The following is a 9,202-nucleotide window of genomic DNA, read 5'->3' as shown; positions in this document are numbered from 1 at the left end:
TGACAACTGGCCATGGTTATTCAGGCTTCTATTCATGCATATTTAGAAGATGGTAATGAGCTTTTTTTGCATTGTTGCATGAGAATGGCGGGTCCCTGGTGGCGTTGACGGCAGAATCTGACTGGTGGAGTGTCCTGTGCGTGTGCATGTGTGTGTGTGTGTGTGTGTGTGTGTGTGTGTGTGTGTGTGTGTGTGTGTGTGTGTGTGTGTGAACCACCATCCCCATCCATCCATTTGCCCGCCTGGACATACTTTTCCTTGACTCTAGTCCTCCACCCTAATACACACAAACTTATCCAGTGGAAACACAACCACACCACATCTTATCCACCTGCCAGTTGCCCAAGGATTGTAGTCTGAGGCTCAGGGATTGCCTCTGTGTACTTTGGCTGTTTACAGTTAAATGGCCTCTTGTATTATTGATGGCTTTAAATGTGGTTATAATATTGCCTTTGTGAAAATGACAAAAAGTCATTGTATTGCACTGAGTTTGAATTACAAAAGTAATTTCATGCCCACCTTAAAGTACGTTCTGACTATTACAGAAATACACTTATTTTCTTAAAAAACGAAAGTCTATTTAAAATACTTATACAAAATGATAATGGTAATTTTTCATCTTTAAAATTATTGACATTTTGTGTGAAAGCCAAGTTAGTGCTTTTCTTTTGTACCACCCTGTGAGATTCCATAAAAAAAAGATAGTGAAGGTCAAAGGTCATTGTCAATTAGCACCTACCCAGATGAGCAATTAGAAGTCAGCGGTAGGGATGAAAATTGCACTGTTTTTCATCAGCCTGGCTTTCAACCAGTACTGTTTGTGTTCTTGTTGGAATCAGCAATGGAATACTGAAAAGGATGTTGTGTCTGATTAAAGCTGTGTTCTTAGCTGGCATATTAAAACCTAACAGCTGAGCACTGCCTCATCAGAATAACACTTATTTGGCAACAAATATTTCCACTGAGGACCCGTTTTCTGTGCTTTTATAGCATTCGTGTGTAGCTCATGTGCCACCACAGTGTTGCAAGTGCCCCTGTGTGTCTCTACAATGGTAGAGGTTAGTGGGGGCAACCAAGCCAGTGAAACCATTCTCTTCTCCTTAACAATAGCCACATGTATCAGAATTGAATGTGGCTTTGATATCTATTCTGATTTAAAAATCATTGCTATAGGCATACCCAGTGGGACACCTTCCGTCTAGCCCATATGTCACTCTGATTTGTATCTCAGTGCTTACATTAACAAGGTGGCCAACACCAGTGCACCATTACCTAGGTTTATGAACACTTTATCCCACACCTGTATTCAGCCCAGACACTGCTTTGCTATGATGTCTGTGTTTCTTTGGCAGATGTGTCCCCAGCCAGACCCCCGTCTGATGAACATTTGGCTGGTCAGGCTAGACGTCTCGGGTAGCGTGTAGTGGCCTGGACGGGCCAGAGACAGGAAAGAGGACTTCTAAATCAGCCAGCAATCCAAAGGCCTTCCATAAATCCTCCAAATGGGCTCGGGTGGGGAACGTAAAGCACACCTGCAAGACTTATGTAAGTCTTATTAAACCATAAATTGCTAACACCAGCCCGTTGCTAGAGCTGCTCTTGGCTAGAATAAATCTCAGAGTGTGTCCGGTACACAGAAAGAGAGAGTGAGAAGGAGGGATAAAACAGGTGGGACAGAAATATATAGTGGAGGTTAGAGGTAGTGAGAGTTGGGTGGAGGATACTAAAGGTCTGACAGAAAAGCATGTCAGACCTTGATGATAGGGCAGACACTAATGGGATTTGATAGTCAACACTTAGCACTATAGCTGTCTTACTGTAGTGGAGTTTTAGGAACATCTCTTAGAATGTCACAAGACTTTTAATGCATCAAACACTTTATGGTATCAGCCTCAGTCTTGTCAGTATAACTATCAAACCACAAAGAGACCCTCTCAGTGCCTTTACACCCTGCATGGAGTAACTCCTCAGCAGTCACACAAACAGAACCAGTGTGAGCAGCACAGGGAATATTTATAGGAAATCAGAGTTCCTGAGCTCCTGAGCCCCCGTGAGTTCCCAACACACCCACGCTCTCCTCCCTGCCTGGTTGTGGGTCCTTGAATTAAACATCAAAGCACACAGGAGTGTAGGGCCCAACTGCCATAAATAACAGCACGCTTGGGGAGTGGAGTGGAGGATGTTCAGATGGGAAGAGAGCAGGTCACCCGATCGCTCATACACATACTGTCAAAGCAGATTCATTTGTTCACAAAATGGGTGATGTTGTGTGGGGTTATTGATTTTCGCATGCCATCTGTCTTCTCTGAGGCTTTGGCAAGCAGCTCTGGCACTACCAGCCTCAGGTTCCCCTGTATTAGTATCCACAGCTCAGGTGGACAGAAAGGAGATGTGCAGCAGATTTTGAACACAAATATCTGATGGCCTATGTGACACATACTCAGACACGGTGCTTTCTGGCACGGCGCTAAACTCCTTGATACATTTTGGTTTGGAAACGGTTTCTTTCTTTCTAAGTGCACCTAGAAGAAATAATACCTTACATTTTTTAAAAGGTCTGGCCGTCCTTGGTTTTACAAGACAATATCATCTGTATTCACTATGGAGAATATCTGACATATTCTAATTTAATTCATGCTCACTTGAAATATTTATTAGAAATCAGTACTGCTATTTATTTAAAATAGAAAAGCAGCGTCGATTGTCCTGATTAAAATGTGGATGGAAATCCAGGCTGAAGGTGATGATTACCATCTCATTTGTCGTCAACACCTGCATACACAAGTTCAGGCCCACCCTCAATCTCCTCCTCTCACTAACTTAGTGTAGAAGTCACAGTGTACCTCCATGTTGAGCTATGGAGTGTGGAGGGCTGGCCTTCAAACATGGGCCCCAGCTGCTGCTGTGTATTTTTGTCAGCCAACACACTCATATTGGCATCCCTCAGTGTTTGCTCTTGTGGAGGGCACATGTTACTGGGTAAATTATCACAGCGATGGTAAACAGTGTTTTTATGAGGGAATGTAGCTTGGTTGTTATATTTGAAGTCTGTGCTTTGTATACTGCTGTGCTATTAGGACAGATTGAGGATGTTTGCGCCTGGTGTCTGCACTCCGCCCATGTGGGGTACACAGACAGATGCACGAGCGCACATACACAGTGACAGGTTTAGTTGTAGTTTTGAGTCTTAAATGGCTCTTTTGTTGTTTCCGTCACAATAACAACAACAGCAACAACAAAAAAAGAAAAAAAAATAAAGAAAGAAAACATCACAGCCTAAGGAGTGTGTCAGTGTCATACCCATGTCAGTCTCTGGGTAAATGCAGATGAATGGCAACAGCAGGGGAGAAAAAAATGAATTCCAGAGTGTAGAAGAACGTTAAACAAAGTGAAAATATATGATGTGTGTTTCAGCGTGACAGTAGTAAGAAAGTCTATTTGTTTCATGTGTAATTGTTGGGTCTGCAGACAATAACCCCATGTATGATAATGACTTTACAATGTTATGTAAGTATGATGTAGCTGTAACAACAGTGCTTGAAAACACTATCAGGAGCTGATAATAAGGTAATCAGAGTCAAACAGCTGGGTGGCTTTGAGATAAAGGACTAGTGCTTTAAGGCCTTCACTTTACAATTAAACTCATTTGAACCATGAATAAGGGTCTCATTAATTCTGCAGACACCAGTGTCTTTTACTTAGGGGCCTCTTGGGTATCATGGTACCCCCTTTTTTGATTAAGAGGTCTGTTAAATTAAGGAAGGTGTTATAGCATGCCATTCCAAAGCTTCCATATTACAATACTGGAAATGCATCATGCGTACAATCCAGAGAAGTAAGCTCACGTAGAAAGACCTATAACATGAAATCATCATGATAAAATCTAGTATCCTAAAGACAGTGTGATCTGGGAACTGTTGCCCCTGTTCATGTGATCTCTCAAGCGATTGTTAAGTCGCTGCAGTTAGCTTAGCTTTTTAGAGTTTCCCGTTCTAAAATGACAGAGTGCTCCATCTCTCTATGAATGGAGCAAATGGAGGAAAGGAGGGAATAATGATGACATTTTTCCCACTTTTTTGAGCCCCAATTACCCACTAATGCGTAATAAAAATAGAAAAATGGACAGTCATTACGTGTAGGCCCATCTACAATGGCAAAATCATTCTTTCCTAGCCTCGCATTCTTTGGATGGGAATAATCGTGTTTTGTCCCAAACACCTGCGCTTCAGTTACTCTGACCTGCCGACCAAATGAGTGCAATTAATGACAATTACCCTCCAGGTGTCACAACATAGACATGTACTGATAGGGACCTATCTGGAGGGAGCAGGAGCTTGTCCTCCAAGCAAATATGTAATGATAACAGTTGTAACACAGTAGGGTGGAGAGGGGGTACAATTGTTAACAGTGCAATCTATTTGTGTTTGCCTCGCCTCAGCACCACACTAACCAGTCCAGACTAACCAGAGTGGATAGACTTAGATATTCCCTGTGGGACAGAATGAAGTGGATTAGATGTGCTGGGATTCTTGATCAGATGAAGACTGGGACAGATGTGATGTAAAATTCGTTTCTGCCTCAAACCTTCAATTTATTTAAGTTCTGGTGATCCATATTTTTGCATGAAATTTCAGAATTTATTTTCATTGTTCTGGATATTATTCTTGTTGGTATTCATAACATTGGAAATGCTGCAATGTTGCTTAAAGAGTCCAGACAAGCAAAAAACAGGTAGATGATCAATCAGGTTTTCAACAAACCCCTGATTTTTCAAACTTCACTGAAAGAGAAAACAAAGGCAAATGCTAAAATGATTGCCAATGCTGTTGGTTGTAAACATTACTGATTACAGACTGAATGCCAGATTCAATATTTGCCTGTCATTGCTGGTGTAGTTGCAAGTACATAATGTTTTAATTAGAGTGGTTATTACTAACTTTTCGTCTGTGTTCACTTTTGGTTTGTTTTTTGCCTCCAGTTATTGAGGCTTTCATTATCTGGCTAAAGTGTCATTTCTTGGCCTTGGACTGTGTCATATTCCTATCAACTATCATACCTGCTGTGGTGACAAAAGTAACTAAAATAAAGGAAATAAACTTTAATCATTTTTATTTTACAGTCCAGTGAATTGCTTTATTCAATACCAGTGGACATTTGTAATTTGACAAAAAATAAATAAAAAATACAGGAAAAAACGAAACATTTTCTTTGTACTAACGTAAAACAATAAAGAACTGTTGCAATCTTTAAAAACTTCAGTCAAGCCTGAAACTGCATGTAGAAGTATATTCTTTAAATGGTAACTGCCATATAATCTCGGGCCCATTTCCCTATGTGAAGAGAGATTTCTCAGGTGTAAAAGTCAACTTTAACCCTCCTCCTCCTCTTGTGGGTTCACCATCCTTTCCATCTGAACTTGCATTAGCATAAAGGCATTAAAATGTGAAAAGGAATTAATTTGGACTTTCCCCTCCATAGGAATTAATGGAAGTTTGTTCTGCCCGTACCCCTCAGATGGCTTGCACTCCTCCACAGTCCATAAATATTAATATTAATACGGCATCGCATTTAAAGGTAGCGCTTGACTGAAGCCGTATACAGAATATTATTAGAGATCACGATACGTTTCTCATGAGAAGTACAGCTGAGTGAATGCATTGCCATGCCGTTGTGATCTGTAAAATCCAATCTTCATACAGCACAAAAAGTTATTTTCAGAGAGACGGAAGATTAGCAGGGCCGAATGGCTGCTGTCTAAAGCCATTAGGCAAGTGGGGATTTTTTTTACCTTGAGTTGAGAGAGAAGGGCTCACATCTTATGCTCTATCAAGGTACTGATTCACAGTCACACTACTGCAGCACTATTATCATGCCTGAGAAGATCATCTCCGCAGATAACTATTATCAACGTCTTCACCGTATCGCTCCACTCTACTCACCCACATAATACAGACCACAGAAGTTTTTGATACTCTTGCAAATCACTGTATTCACATTCTTTTTTTTTTCTTTCATGGTCTTTGTCACTTTCCGGTGTGTGCTGTGTGTGGTTGTATCACACATCTTCAATAGCAGCGAGGACACTGAAGAGCTGGGGCCCTAATCTGGACTTGTACAAAACACTTATGAATCATTTATAGTGATGGCAGTAAATAAATATTCATTACAAATTGGCATAATTTTAACTCCTTTTTGCTCTTTTTTTCTGACAGGGTATCAGATTTTTTTTTGTCCTGATAGTTGCATCATTGTGTGAACATACTACTTTTAGTGTTTGGTCCAAACTCTGCTCAGTTGTCTGAAGCAAAGACAGGTTTCTGTCAAATTATTCAGCAGGTCCTCTCCTCTGCTCTGTCTCTGTACTTGAGGAGCCCTCATCCTGACAGGTTACAGTGGGCAAGGTGAGACATGTTAGTGCTGTGCTGTGAAGGAGAAGCCAGCTCTAAAGACAGAGTCCCAGTGTGTGGGTGAAAGCTGCATGCTGCCACCCCAGCAAGCTCGTTAAACCTTATCTGCCTTTAATCATTGCTCCGTAATCTTTACTCTTCTCACATTTAGTCAGTACACTCTCACTTTGTTCTTGAAGGAAGTAAAGCTGAGAATGTATGATGTAAAAGGAAACCATGCACAATATACAAATGAGTCATAAGGAGTAGAACGGGTAGGCCCAGTTTGATGTAAGGTTAATACCATTCACATGTTGAATAATAGAGCTAAGCTTGTTTCTTGTAAATGCTAAGCACTGTAACATTTGATAATTCTCCTGACACAATTCATGTGTCCTGCCTGTTTTATGCAATTCATAAAACAGGCATAAAGTTTAGAGGAACAGCAGAATATATCAAAACTGTCAGGTTCTCTTCTGTAATACAATAAATGCACACGATATATTCTCTTCTATGACTGCAATTAACAATTGAAAACAGAAGAGTCCATCAGAGAGTAGCTAGTAAGAATGCAGACAACCAATTGTCTTAAACAAAACATCCACGAACTTCCTTAATCCCAGCCTGTTTTGTGCAGACATGCATTTGTGGTAGCTGTGAGAGCTGAGGTTATATTTGTGCATCAGGTCATTCCTGTAGCGGGCTGGTCTGGGTCGGCCCGCTCCCCTTCTGAGAGCCCCCTCATCAAGCCAGCCTCTCCTCTGCCACCCTGTTCCCCACAATCCCCATAAACTCTCATAATTGCCGCATTAAACTTGAGTTTATTATTTTTCTCCAGGTGCAGGTGTGCAGATGATATGAACCCCAGGTTGCATTTACATACAAATTGAAGGTTTTTATTAATCAGGCAGGCAGCAGGAATCAAACGGCAACACTCCATCAGGCCTTTAAATACATTTGGTGACATTTTTACCCGGCATTAGCATGATAGGGCAAGCGGAGTATAATGTACCAATGATTGCTTTTCCATTGAAAGCACAAACGGTTTCATTTTTCCTGTCATCTCAAATAAGTGTTAAAGAGGGTTTGGAGGCTATTGTGCGAGTGCCGTATGCTGGGGACTTGGGACCGCTGATGGCCATATTAAATAACCATTAGTGCCTGAGCTTAGATCATTGTGGCATCCGCCTCCTCTGAATTTATCCTGTGATTTCAAATGAAGGCAAGCTGTGCCAGCTTTCATAAAGTGCTCCAGCCCTCTCCATTTTTCCTCAAACTAAATGCATTACAACGGTAATTTTGTGACTGTTAAGATAACTAGCGTTAACAAGCACTTAATTAAAATGTACAATAAATAGCCGTCTGCAGCCTTATCTCCCCTCCAGAGCGACGCTGGTAGGAGGCTCCAATGCTCAGGCCGGCTGTTCCCCAGCTCGTTTGCAGATTAATTGCTTTTCTGTCTGGCGAAGCCTGCCTCTTCTGCAGCCAGATCGTAAATAGCCAGATAGGGAATTTATCAATCAGGGCTTTCTACCTCACTGATCTCCCCCACACAGCCCTGTCTGTCTGACTGTCTGTATGTACATCTCCTACTATCAAACAGACTCCATAAATAAACTTCCAAAAGCTTCTGTTATACTAACCCTTAAGTTAATGAACAGCTTTTATATTCTGACTAGTTGCATGAATATATTTGCAAACATTTCTATTTTCTGTATGTAAGGGTAGAAGGGATTAAACACGCATATTATTTTTTGTCTTTGTTCTGTGTAGATACTTTATATACAAATAGGCTATTTAGGGTAGCAATGGGACAAATGGAACATTGTTGATACAGGACCTTTGCTTTTGTAACCTTTACTTGACACCATATTTATGCCTGTCCATCTACAAGTATGTACTTACTTTATGGCAAAACATTTTGTTCCCTTTTATATTTATGCTGGGTATTTACAAATGGGGCTTAAGTGTACTGCAGGGGTTACTCAAATACAGGTCACACATTAAAGCAGCCAGAGACTGTGTGAGACAGGACAGAAGCAAACAGGGAGTATTTACAGTAATAAAAGTTACAGTGGTTAAACCCTTAGGATCAAATTGCTCCTCGGGCATGACTTTTGGACTTATGGACTTTTGTCCCTTGCTAAGAAACCTGCAAACAATGTTGCTTTTTAGCAACAACTGTAAAACAAACACCAACCTGCTGTCCCCCTCCCATACTGAAGCTCCCCCTCCTCTGTCGGTGGCCCACCCTTAACCTCCAGATGATAAATCTGCCTGCAGAAGCTGTGAGGGGGAAGACCCCCATCCTGGAAGACCCCCATGTGTCCTCCTTGACACATCCTGTTTGTGTAGTCATGGATTCAACCAGTGATCTTTACACTCATAATTCACTTAATGACAACACTTGCTCCCTTCCTATTTTTATAACAGGATTTTTTTTAGTATTGTAATGGTTTGCTGTGGCCCAAAGGGCTTCATTATTCTCATTTAAGAATATCAAGGCTGCCAGTCAGAATTTCAAAAAACATTACTGAACAACAGTATATAAAATATGCTTGCAATATCACAGCAAGCTGCATTTAATCATTTATAATTCATTTAACTTATTTTTTTTCTAAATAATTGGATTTGTACGTGTTGGTGCATGGCAGGGGTGGATCTACAGGGGTTCAAGGGGGGCAGCTGCCCCCCTGCTGTAGAGCCTGATAGTAACACTAAGTTATGGAAGCTTTAAACAGATGGCTTTATTTGTATTTACCATTCACTGTAGATTAGGAAAATTATGCCAAAGTGTGGCATAATTCTGCTTTGCA

Source organism: Astatotilapia calliptera, chromosome 1, assembly GCF_964374335.1.
Source record: "Astatotilapia calliptera chromosome 1, fAstCal68.1, whole genome shotgun sequence".
NCBI lineage: Eukaryota > Metazoa > Chordata > Actinopteri > Cichliformes > Cichlidae > Astatotilapia > Astatotilapia calliptera.
The sequence above is the reverse complement of the archived record's forward strand: the minus strand, read 5'-3'. Positions refer to the sequence as shown.